Source organism: Lynx canadensis, chromosome B3 (assembly GCF_007474595.2).
Source record: "Lynx canadensis isolate LIC74 chromosome B3, mLynCan4.pri.v2, whole genome shotgun sequence".
In the NCBI taxonomy this organism is placed as follows: Eukaryota; Metazoa; Chordata; class Mammalia; order Carnivora; family Felidae; genus Lynx; species Lynx canadensis.
In genome coordinates this window covers 108087479-108098758 of record NC_044308.2, presented here as the reverse complement: position 1 = coordinate 108098758, position 11280 = coordinate 108087479, and the positions used below count along the sequence as shown (strand labels likewise).

The 11280-nt window shown below is 46.8% G+C and overlaps 1 long non-coding RNA gene across 1 annotated transcript; it reads left to right on the top strand.

Annotated features, from left to right (window-relative positions):
• Positions 1 to 7161: 7161 nt before the first annotated feature.
• On the top strand, positions 7162 to 9954 carry LOC115516531. The gene is made up of 3 exons (XR_004343729.1): positions 7162 to 7339; positions 9511 to 9621; positions 9734 to 9954. It is a non-coding gene; the product is annotated as an uncharacterized LOC115516531 (long non-coding RNA).
• The last annotated feature ends 1326 nt before the right edge of the window (positions 9955 to 11280 follow it).

Genomic DNA, 11280 nt, shown 5'->3' with positions numbered 1-11280 from the left:
GAAGGTTCTGGTGGAATTTGGGGGCCATAGAAAATAGCGCTGGAAGACAGCAATGTTCAAACTCTCCCTATTACCCCACATTTTATAAAGATGCCTCAAGTGCCAAATCATCACTGACATCATCACCACCACCATCATCATCATCATCATCTTCATTAAGTCCATCTCTACTCCTCCTGCCCATAAAGGGTTTCAATGGACGCTATTTGAAAACCTCCAACTTAAGAAAATGAGGCCCAGAGAAATTGAGAGCCATACTCCACGCATGCCAGCTAAATGGTGACAGTATTGGCACACAGCCCCTTTGCCCACAGAAACATTTACTCATTGTCTGGAAGTTACTGCATCATAAAAAAAAAAAAAATAGATGGCAGAAACTCCAGTAATTTCCAGCGTAAGAAAGACACTGTCGGAGTCAGAACACACAAAAATGTGTCTTCAAGCCCTCCAAATATGGGCAGCCAGGCTAAAACTCTTTGCAGCATTTATATTATTAACAAGCAGCAGACTATGTCTCCAGGAATTTGTATGACATCTCCTCCACCCCAACATGAGGTCCAGGCTATGGAGTCAGTGTAAGAAAGCAAACAAAACAGAGATGCAGGGTATGTGTATTCTTAGGAACTCTTGGATGCGTCCCACAATAGTGCTAGCTTTCTCCACTCTGGCCAGGACTTAAATTAGGCGTGCCATCACATCGTTTGGCAAGGATTTTGTTCCTGTTTTTTTTCCCAGGGAGAATAGGGAGAAAGGATAGGAAACACGACTTCACATAATAGCATGGCTATATTTATGTACTATTTTAAAACTTTGCACAGTTCACCCACATACTGCAAATTAAGTAAGTTTCACAGTAATTCTATGAGAGCGAAAGAGCTGCATTTTCCTTATTCCGCAAACAAGGAAAAGAAGGAGAGGGCAGTCATGTGGTTCGCCCAAGGCCACTCCATCGGTTGGTGACAGATGGGATGGGATGATCAGTCAGTGACTGAAGGAGAAACACTCCATTTTATTTTCCAGCAGACTCTAGACTGGATTCGGGCTCTGTCCTTCAGTGAACAGGTTGTAGGCTCAAACAGAGGGACTGTTCTAATTTGAGGAAACGGAACAGAGAAGAAATTTCGGTGGCGCATGGATCAGAAGGGGGAAAAAAAACAACCATAGACAGATGACAGATATCACAGGATTCCCTCTGAACTGTGTGTTCTTCAAAATTGTTTTTTAGATCACTTATATTCAAATATAGACTTACCTTTGGTGAATAAGTAAGTTGTGGCACCACAGACTTGCGTACCCTTTGCTGGTCAAAACTACCCTTCCCCACAGAGTTTTAAATCAGTTTAACTGACCCCTGAAATAAGGCTGAAAAAACTTTTTAAATGAAGAGTGAACTTTGAAAGCAAAGATCTCTGGTAATGCCAAAGCAAGTCCCAGGAGTGAGAGGGCTAATTTGGCAGCTGTCAGGACAGATCAGTTCATGGAGTGAGAAATGGGTTGAAGGGAGGAGGCTGTCTACAAGGACAAAGCTGGGCATGTAGGTCCAATTTTTCAAGCTGCTTCTCTTCCTGAGGGAGCCACCCATAAACCCCCACATGCCTTGCCACCTCATCTGATAGAAGTAGAATGCTACCTCTGGCACAGAGTCATTTCTAATTTCAATGGCATTACTGGGGCCTGAAACATCCATGGTCAGAAGTCCTGAAATAACATAGGTTTTTCAGCGGCTTGTCTGAGCACTCCTGGAATTCCTTTAAAATGCAGCAGGATGAGTAACTCTGGGCTCATTTCTGCAGAGAGGGCTGGGGAAAGGCCCAGATGCACAATGCCAACAGTGCAAAATTTGTAAAGCAAATCTAGTTAACAAGCTGTTACTTTTCAGACCAAAACCTGTTGAGAATTAAGACGTCTTTCCGGAAACCCAGGGATTATTATTCATTTGCCTGTTTCACCTGTGCCAGTAGCTTCAGGAAATAGCAAGGTGGGACAGCCCACAAGAAAGCTAGCATCAACCACAAAGGATGTTCACGGCTCAGGCAGAACCAAACTTGGTTAAAAAGGCTTTTCAACTCAGGAATCGCTTCCCACTCCAAGAGAGTTTCTGATCATCCCAGAAGGTGATCTTGGGAACTTCAGCACCTTTGAATAAATATGAATACCAAAGAACAAATCCAAATGTTCTTGGGAAGACAAGTTATTTCTTTTTCTTTCTCAGGGGCCAGTGTTAAAAGCCCGTGACAACATTCCTGGGGAGCACATGTGCCTCTTGTTCAGGGAACTGGAGCATTGGACCAGGGGACAGGGAACCATTGGATCAGGGAACAGGGAACATTGACCTTGGGCTAATCATTTAATTTGGGATTGGTAATTCATAGTCAAAGCCATGATTACTGTGATCTAACAGAAGTAAGCCTGCCCAGGCATGGGGACCCAAGGGTTATAATTTTAAGGATTTATTCTTTGGGAGTGGAGGCAAAATGATGATGGAAATAGAGCAGCCCAGATTTGAATGCCTTATCCGTGAGTTTTATTAGGGCTCCTACGCCTTTCAACAAGCCTTGAGGGCTTTCTAGTGGGTCTGGGGAGGCATAACCCTTGTTAGCTCACAGGTATAGAGGCAGGACTTGGGTGGTTCATCAGCCCACACAAGGGATACTTGGAAGACATCGAGAAATGATATTTTTGCTCACCGTTGTCTCACCAGAGCAATCTTCTGGAAAACTTAATGTTCTTATCCCCTATTCAAAATGGCTTTCCATTATTCTAAAATAAAAGCCAAACTCCTCAATACTGATTACACATCCCCGTGTGATCCAGTCCCTCCCTACCTCTCCAGACCCTTGCTTTCCTCCTTCCCTTTAATCCAGCCTCAAGGACTAGATTTCGTTTCCTCCAATAACCAAGCTCTTTCTATCTAGAGCACTCACTTACCCTTCTTTACGTTTTAATATCTACTTTTCTTTCAGTGTGCAGCTCAAATATCACTTCTTCTGAGAAGCCCTCCTTGAATCTTCCGGTATTAGATCAGATAAAACCTCTCATACTGCTCTTGTAGAGCATCCTATTCCTTTCTTTTAGGACCTTTATCACAGTTGATAATTACATACTTACTTGTTTACTTAGTGGATTAATTCCAGAATTTCCCACTAGATGATAAGCAGTATCTACTTGCCATTGTATCTCTAATGCCTACCAAACTGGCACAGAGCAGACACAAGATCCAATGATCTCACTAGGATGAAGGTGATGTGAATGGAAGATGGCAACCTTACTCTAGAAATCCAGAACACTGCTATGATCCACACCTGCAGGCCTTACTGGGCAATGGAGCACCTATGAATAAAACAAATTCATTCTTTTCTGTTGTTTTGGCTGTTGGCAACACTGGGGGAATTTGAGAAGAGCTGAAATCCCAAACTTCCTTGTTGACTTTCTTTAGACATAAACCCAGCTGGAACACATTCTACCACCTGCCCTGTCTCTGGGGGAGCACACAGGGCAAAGTGAGGGAGTCTGTGTGGAGGCACTCTGGCCTGACTGTGGGATCCAATATAGCACATACTTTAAAATATGCTGACATGGAGTTATAGCTCTTCAAAGCACTGGAGGCAAAACCCCTTGTTTTTAAAACAAAGCATTCATACAGAGCCAAGAATGTCCCTGAGTCAACAGTCCTAACCCTTTCTCAGTCTGCTTATGAGGCCCTGGGTCTCAGATGGATGAACCAAGGACCTGCCACTTAGAGACTACTGTCTGCTAACCCCAAGTGACATTGGTCGAGCCTAGACTGTGTATAGTAGGAGCCTGGGAGATAACAGGAGATGAAGAACATAGAAGGCTGCTGATGTAGCTGTGTAGACAGCTAAGAACAGAACAATTAGAGAATAATTCCAAGGTTACACAAAAGTAAAAGTGTGATGGGATGGTACAGACCCTCCTCCTGAGCGAATTTCCTTTGCTTTAAGGATGAGATCCCTACGAATGAGGTCATTCAGGAAGTCTTCTTGGAGGAGGTCAGTTTGAGCTTTAAGGGAAAAAAATGGATTGGCAAAGAGAGCAGAACTGGACCTACAGTAACCATGCTGCCTGGGGCTGAGAGTCTGTGTGAGTGCTGTCGTCACATGGGATGCCTCTCCTCAACCATTTGGAGAAAAAGTAAATCCCTTTGTAACATCTAGGCGATGTGGGTGAAGATTTGTCCTGCTTTTCAAGTTAGGATATTATGTAATCCCAGTGGCTCTCTGATTCTCTCATGAATCCAGGATTCCAGGTAACACTCACTTTGTTTCACCAGCTGAATCAGGCCCCCACTCCTAGAAGAACTGAAAACTATCTTATAACTTGGACTGAGCACTTTTGCTTCCTGTTTGTTATCTTTCCTGTTGTCTGAATCATTCTCCAAGGAAACACTGAAGTCCTCCTGAATTTTAATCAGCTGTGTCCACTTAGCTTCTGTTCACCTAGGCAAAGGGGCAAGAATAAAGGCACAAGGCATACCGCAACAGCAATTACTTTCCACGAGGAGTCAGAGATTGGAAGTGAAGCTAAAAGCATCTCTTTTAAGGCAAGCCATTTCCCCCAGGGAGTTTGCAGCTTGGAGCAAAGGCAGGACAATAAAAGATCAAGGATGTCTTTCTAAGGCTGCAAACAGAGCAGCTGACACATTCAAGTTGGTCTGCTTTTGACCTCTTTAAATGCCAGGACAGCAGCAAAGTGCCCACATCACATCTGTTATAAGCTGGCCACCCATCTTTTTTATTTTAAACCACAAACTCTGAGTGTTTGTAGAGAAAGGCAGGGAAAGACAGCCTGGGAGATCAGGCCCCTGTTTCAGCTGGTGTCACTCAAGCCTGTCTTCTCCAGAGTAGTTTTCTGTACTTCTGTCTTTCCCCTGTCTGTCCCACTCTGGAAGTCTGTCCCTCTCCCTGCTCTTACCTCTAGTGGTTTCGGCACCTTCATTTTCAAATGCTAATGAAAATCGTGCTAGGCTGTGCAAATGAACAACTCCAGGGTAATCTTTCTCCCATTGTCTCTCCTGTAGTTGGTAGTTAGACCTTGGAACTGATTCCAGCAGCACTGAGGTCAGAGCTACTGCTAAAGCTAAATCCCAGTTCGACTTTGTTTAGGAGGTGGTCCTTTGTCATTTTCATCTCCAGATAGAACCTCTGGAAACCTCTGTTTTCCCAGAGGTAAAATAATAAAAAAAGAAGCAGCCCAAGGTGAGTGCACACAGGTGGATGAGGTCTCTTGTTGAGGGCAGAAGGTGTCTGTGAGTGCTGGGTCCTCCTTGTGAGCACGGTCATCGTGTCCTGCAAACAGAGCTTAGTGAAGTTACATCCACCTGTTGTGGTTTTCCCAAGAGGGAGAAAGAATTGACTGGGACTCTACTAACGACCATTAGCAGCACACTTTGGGTTGGGTCTCTCAAACTTTAACAGGCATACAGATCCTCCTGACTTTAAAATGCAGATCTCCTTTCAGTCTGGTCTCAGACAGAGCCTGCATTTCTACCAGGCACCTTGGTGATGTTGAGGCCACTGATCCCATGCACATTTTGAGTAGCGAGGGGTTGGGTTTTTGTTTACTGCCTTCCTACCCTCAGCTGGACTATGTCATTTTATCAAAACAATATAGTAGGAGTGATACCCAATTATTAGCCTCCTGAATCATCCATTGTTAGAGCTATTTCTTGCAGCTACATTAAAAAAGCCCCTCCCGGTAGTTCCCCATTGCACAAGAAGCCCATTTGTAACAAGACACTTCAGGCAAGCAAGCCACTATGCAAAACATTTTTGGCTCTTTCTGCTGCCTGACAGGTGGCTGCTGGTTGATGTTGGAATAGGAAGTTTTATATGATAGCGTTGCCGGTGCTGATTCTGAAGGGGGTGAGGAGTACTTTGCTGTGGCAGCTTTAGCTCCCACTCAATGCCCGCTCCCACCCCCCCACCCCCCAGGCTTATGGGAAAGATGAGGTGGAAGCTGGGAGAGAAGCATCGGGCCATGCTCTGCAGACTGGGGGATATTATTTTTCACTTTCTCTGCTACAGGGCTTCCCACGCCTTTTATAAATATTTATAGGACAATTTCCTTCTTGAGAGTGCCCAAGAGTGGGGGATGGTGAGGAGGATGGTTGAACTGGGAAAGTAGGGAAAAGGTGGTGCTCACATGTATGAAGATTAGAAGGTGGCAGAAAGCTCCAGAGGGCTCATTCCAGGCCAGTCCCATCACTTGCAAGAAGAGGAGTTGGACTAGACTAGAGATATTAAGTCTGGGGGCAGGGGTTTAAATTAGCAACTCCAGTCCATAGATTTCAACTAATTCTCAGAAGGTCCCTGATTCACAAAAGGTTAATCAGCACCAACCAGGATCATTTCCTAGCCCCTCCCAGAGTGGATATTTAGAGTGCTAGGCTTCAAGAAATGGCAGACATCAAGCTCAGGTCGTGGGATTCGGAGGGCCAAGACAGCCACTTAGAATCATTTTCTAGCAGAGGCGAAAGGGGCTCAGCTGTCGGCAACCCCATTTTACAGAGGGAAAGCTGAGGTACAGTCAACTCAAGTGACTCTCCTAAACCACGGGGTCAGAAGATAAGTCTGGCTTAGAATCCAGGCCTGGCACAGGGAACACTGGTCTGCACTGGCCGAAAAGCCCCTTCAATCAGGCCGTCGCCTGGGAAGGGCAAGACATTTGTGGCCACAGCGCCAGGAGCCCCGCTGGTTATTTCTAGCTTGCTGAATGTCAAAAATCCAGGCCGCTTCTCACAGCAGCCTCCACTTGTCAGACCAAATCAAGGCATCCACGCGTCAAGCAGGCGAATCAGCTGCCTCCAGCACTGGCCTCGCTGCGCCCGCCCAGCGCGGTGCACCTGACCTTGTCCGGATGCAGCCGGCCAGCGAGCCCCGCCCCCGCGCCCAGGGCGACTGCTCCAACCTGCAGCCCCCGCGGTTTCTCCGTGTGGAGCCCGCTTGGCAGCCTGCCTTGGCCGACTGTGACCACAACAGACAGCCTCCCACGGCCTTTGACCCTAGAGAGGGATTGGGTAGAACCCTCTGCCTGCTCTCTGTTCCGGTTTGGAATTTCCCACCTTCACTTGCTTTTCTTCTCAACACACTTCTCACCCTGCAGCCCAGTTCCTTTTTAGGTTCAAATCAGCAAGCTTGTTTGTGTCTGCAGAATCCTGTTTCACAGCAATTGCAAGGCAACACTAGTCCTGAGTGTCTGCTGTTAGTTTCTTGTCCCAACTTCTCTTCATTGAATATTGGAGCAACTGCTGGCTAGGCTTTGGATACAGCAGACTGACCTTGACCCTCAGGGAGCCCACAATCTTCTGGGGGAAGAGAAGGTGATGTTTTAAGCTGTGATTTGATGGTTGCTATGGAGTTTGCTAGAGGAAATGGGGGTTGGGGGCAAGGATCATTGCAGGCAGAGAGAACACCGCAAGGTGTAAGGCCTGAAAGAAGGCAGAGGGGCCACCCAGGTAAAGAGATGGGAGCAATTAGCATGTGATGAGTTGGGAAAAAGCCAGAAAGGGACTTGTGAGCCAGAGAAAGGAATGTAGACTTTATCCTGACAATACAGGGCTTTGGAGGGGGTTTTACCATTTGGTTTTGTTTTGTTTTTTTGTTTGTATGGTTTGCCTTGGAGGGTTTTTAACAAAGAAGTGACCAATCAGATTTGATTTATAGGTGGGAATGGGTAAGTCCCAATACAGGGTCAGTAGCAGCATTTTCAAGGGGAGGGGCTATGTTCTCCCACTTGGGGCTCAAATTGGGGCTCCTACTTGGGGTGATTTCTTCAACCCTTACCTGATGCTTTTTTCCTACACCCACCCCCACTGTGACTGGTTTGTTCTTTGGCATCCTACTGGCCCTTCCTAAACTTTAGTCAAGATACTAGGTTGACAGTATTCCCAATCTACCACCCTGTTTTCAATCATTTATTTACTCATCTCACTTATAAGAAGTTGCTATACGCCAGGTGTTGTGCCAATCACTGGGGGGTGCGGAAGGGAAGACTCACATGTTTCCTGATCTCAGAGAGCTCAGAATTTGTCCAGTAGTTCCTCCACTTGCCCATGCACCAGAAGCCTCTGTAATGTTCTGAAAAATACGGCTGATTGAATATCACTGGACTGACTAAATTGGAATCTTTGGAGGTAGGTTCCATGGAGCCATATTATTAAAACTCCCCTCCAGGTAATTCTGCTGAGCAGTTAGAACTACTGATCTTGGGAGGGATTTCTCTGATGGCTGTTTGTCTACATGGTCGATGGGGAGAACAAACCCAGAGTCTGGCTCCTAGTCATAAGACAGTCAGAAATCACTAGAAAGGAAGACAGGGGCAAGCTCAGTCCACTGACCTGTAAGCCTGGGACCTGCTGACATGCCTGCAGAGAAGCAGGAGGGGTAGCGGTGGTGGGTAAATGGAAGGGCGGGGTAGAATGTATTTGGATGGTAGGGTGGCTGTGCCTGCCTAGAGTGGACAGCGCCTCTTCCTCAACCTAAATTGTATAAATTGTCCAGTTAGAAAGCAGGAGACCAGCTTTCTGGCTTGTTGACACAAAGACTCCTTTTCAGCACCACCTTGATTGTCATGGTCAAGACCTAGGGATGTTCACACTGGCCAGTTTCAAATGGTGACTGTGATGAGTAACTAGCAAATCAGCAAGCATGTTATACACGACCCACAAATCTCTACCAGTTATGTCTGAGTACTGGGGCAAACTAAAGCAAAGGGAGTCTGTTAGCTCACTGTTCCCAGAAGTAGACCCCATAAGTATAACCGTCCTCTGGGGGATTCCAGGAAGGTGCTATCCTGTCCAATCATGTCTGGAATCTCACATCCCCAAGGATGGGTCTTCAAGGGGTTTGAAGGATTGGATTTCCAGTTCCACTTTCTGTCTCTTGGCAAAGACTGTTCTGAGAAATCTATCTGTTAAGTATTTATCTGTTGAAAGCTTACTGTTGGCCAGGTACTGTGAAGCCTCAGTGAATATATGTACAAGCCACTTGGGAAGATAAGACACAATTTTGTGTAAAAGTAAATAAATACAGGACTTAGATATTTCCAGACCAACCTAGAAGAACTGGCTTGTGGTTGACTGGGGTTTTGTATCCTGACCACTTACTTGCCCAACATGTATTTGAGTGCACTATATTCCGGGTCATTTACAGACATGTAAGGCATAGTCTTTGCCCTCAAGAAGCTCGCATTCCAATAGGGAACCCAGAATGTATCAGTATGGATATATAGCAAATAGTGTAGGCTGGGACGAGAGAGTGATTCAGTATCTGCTTTAGCATCAATAGGGCTTGTCCTGAAATATCCAACTTTTATTTTCCATACCCTAGACGTCTTTTGGGAAGACAGCTCTGATCATTTTGGGATTCACCTTATTGGAATTAGTGGTCAGGACATTACAGCCTCTTCTATCACCATTATCAAACTTTGTGGTCTAGCCCCCTTGCTGGATTTCACTTCTCTCTCCATTCCTGTACATCACCTCCATTTCAGGTATATACCCATCTCTTCTACCAGGAACTGAGTCACTTTGGGTGGGAAGGTGATACAAAGAGAGAGAAGAAAAATGAATGAGTACCTGATCATCTCCAGAAAAGGGGTAAGGTGAGTGCCACTTAACAGTAGAGTCTCCTATATGCCAATTGTGCAAACTGTTCATGGGCGTTTGCTCTTCTTTTAATCACTTCCCGGAAATACTGGTGATTTAAAATGACAGAAATCAGGACCATCAAGCCTAGAGAAGTGGGTGAAAAGTGATTTCCACCTGGACAAAGTCACTGCGTCCCTGTGCAGAGGCAGGCACCCTGACCCCAGCCTGAAAGCTGAAGTTGGCTCAAAGGAGGCAGGTAGGAGGAGGCCACTTCGTGTCCCACTGAGAGGAGGCAAGCTGTCTGGCTCCTGCTTAAAAACCTATGTGCGATTTTGTGATTTTTTTAGTCCCGACCACAGGTAATTACAGAGGCTTTGCCTGGAGGGGGGGCGGGGGTTGCGGAGAAGCTGCCCTCGCCACAGCAACCTTGGTGTACGGCCTCTATCGCATCTGGAGGGAGGTGCAGTCAAGCACTCAGGCCCCCCTCGCTGGTCACGCTCTTGGCTTCTTTGCATTCCTAGCTGGGAGACACCTTTGTTCCTGTCTCCCTATCTGAGGCTTGAGCAGCGGTCCTCTTCAGGTGCCCATCTCTGCTGAATCCTCCTTAGTGGAGGGAGGGATGGACGTGGGGGAGGAAACCCTGAAGACATTCTCTTCACTGTTTCAGTACCCAGTACTTTTCCACTTGGAGCCCTTCCCCCAGCCTTCTCCTCCAACCTCAGGGTCCATAAACCTGCCTTTTCCTCAGGGGCTTCCTCATGAGCGAGACAAGCCTCACAACTACACTGATGCAGCTGCCCCTGACTGGTATGCAGTTCCATGGCAGAAAATGGAACAGGGGATGGGCACCTTCTCTGATTTTAGACTCTTGCTTGTACTGTCACAGTGAGTGATTAAAGGCTTGTTGCTTTAATTGGCTACTCTGGCTCCTGACAGCAAAGCCCTGTCTCCCTCTCTCTGAGCTGAGCTCCTGACAGGAGGGACTCCTCAAGCCCCCTACCCAGTGGGGAGCACACGCTTCAAGCATGGCCCCATTTCTGGTGGAGGCCACGTTCCTATTTCAGTTCTCCACTCCGTTTCTCTGTCTCACTCATACACAACAGTACCTGAGGACAAAAAGAAACCCAGAGTTGCCACAGGGGGCTGGAAGGGAATCAGTAGGAAAGAGAGGAATAATGAAGCAGGCCCTGGCCAGATCCAGACTCAGAGACCAATTTCTTTCCATCTATGCTGCAGAGGAGGAATCAGAGTTGGCAAGGTGAGTGACTTCGCTCTGGCCACCCAACTAAAGCCCAGGTCCTGATGATTTCCAGGCTGCCTCCTTGATCTTGCAACCTCCTGCTACAGGTTCCGGGCAGGGCTGCGTCTCTGGGTGCCCAGGACTGTGGCTTGCCCTCTGTAGTCTGTCCTCTGAGGAGCCTCAGCCTCACTGGGGAAAAGGAGACTAGAGCAGGGCTCTAAACTTTGAGCAAACTCACCATCAGTCACCTGGAGGGCTGGGTAAAACACAGACTGCCAGCCCCACTCCCCGAGCGTCTGATTCAGTAGGTGTGGGGTAGGGTCTGAGAATTTGCGTTTCTAACAAATGTCCAGGTGTGGCTGATGAGAACCACTAGGCTAGACTATGAACAGCCAAAAAGCAAAGAGAAAGAAAGAATGGAAACTAAGCAAAG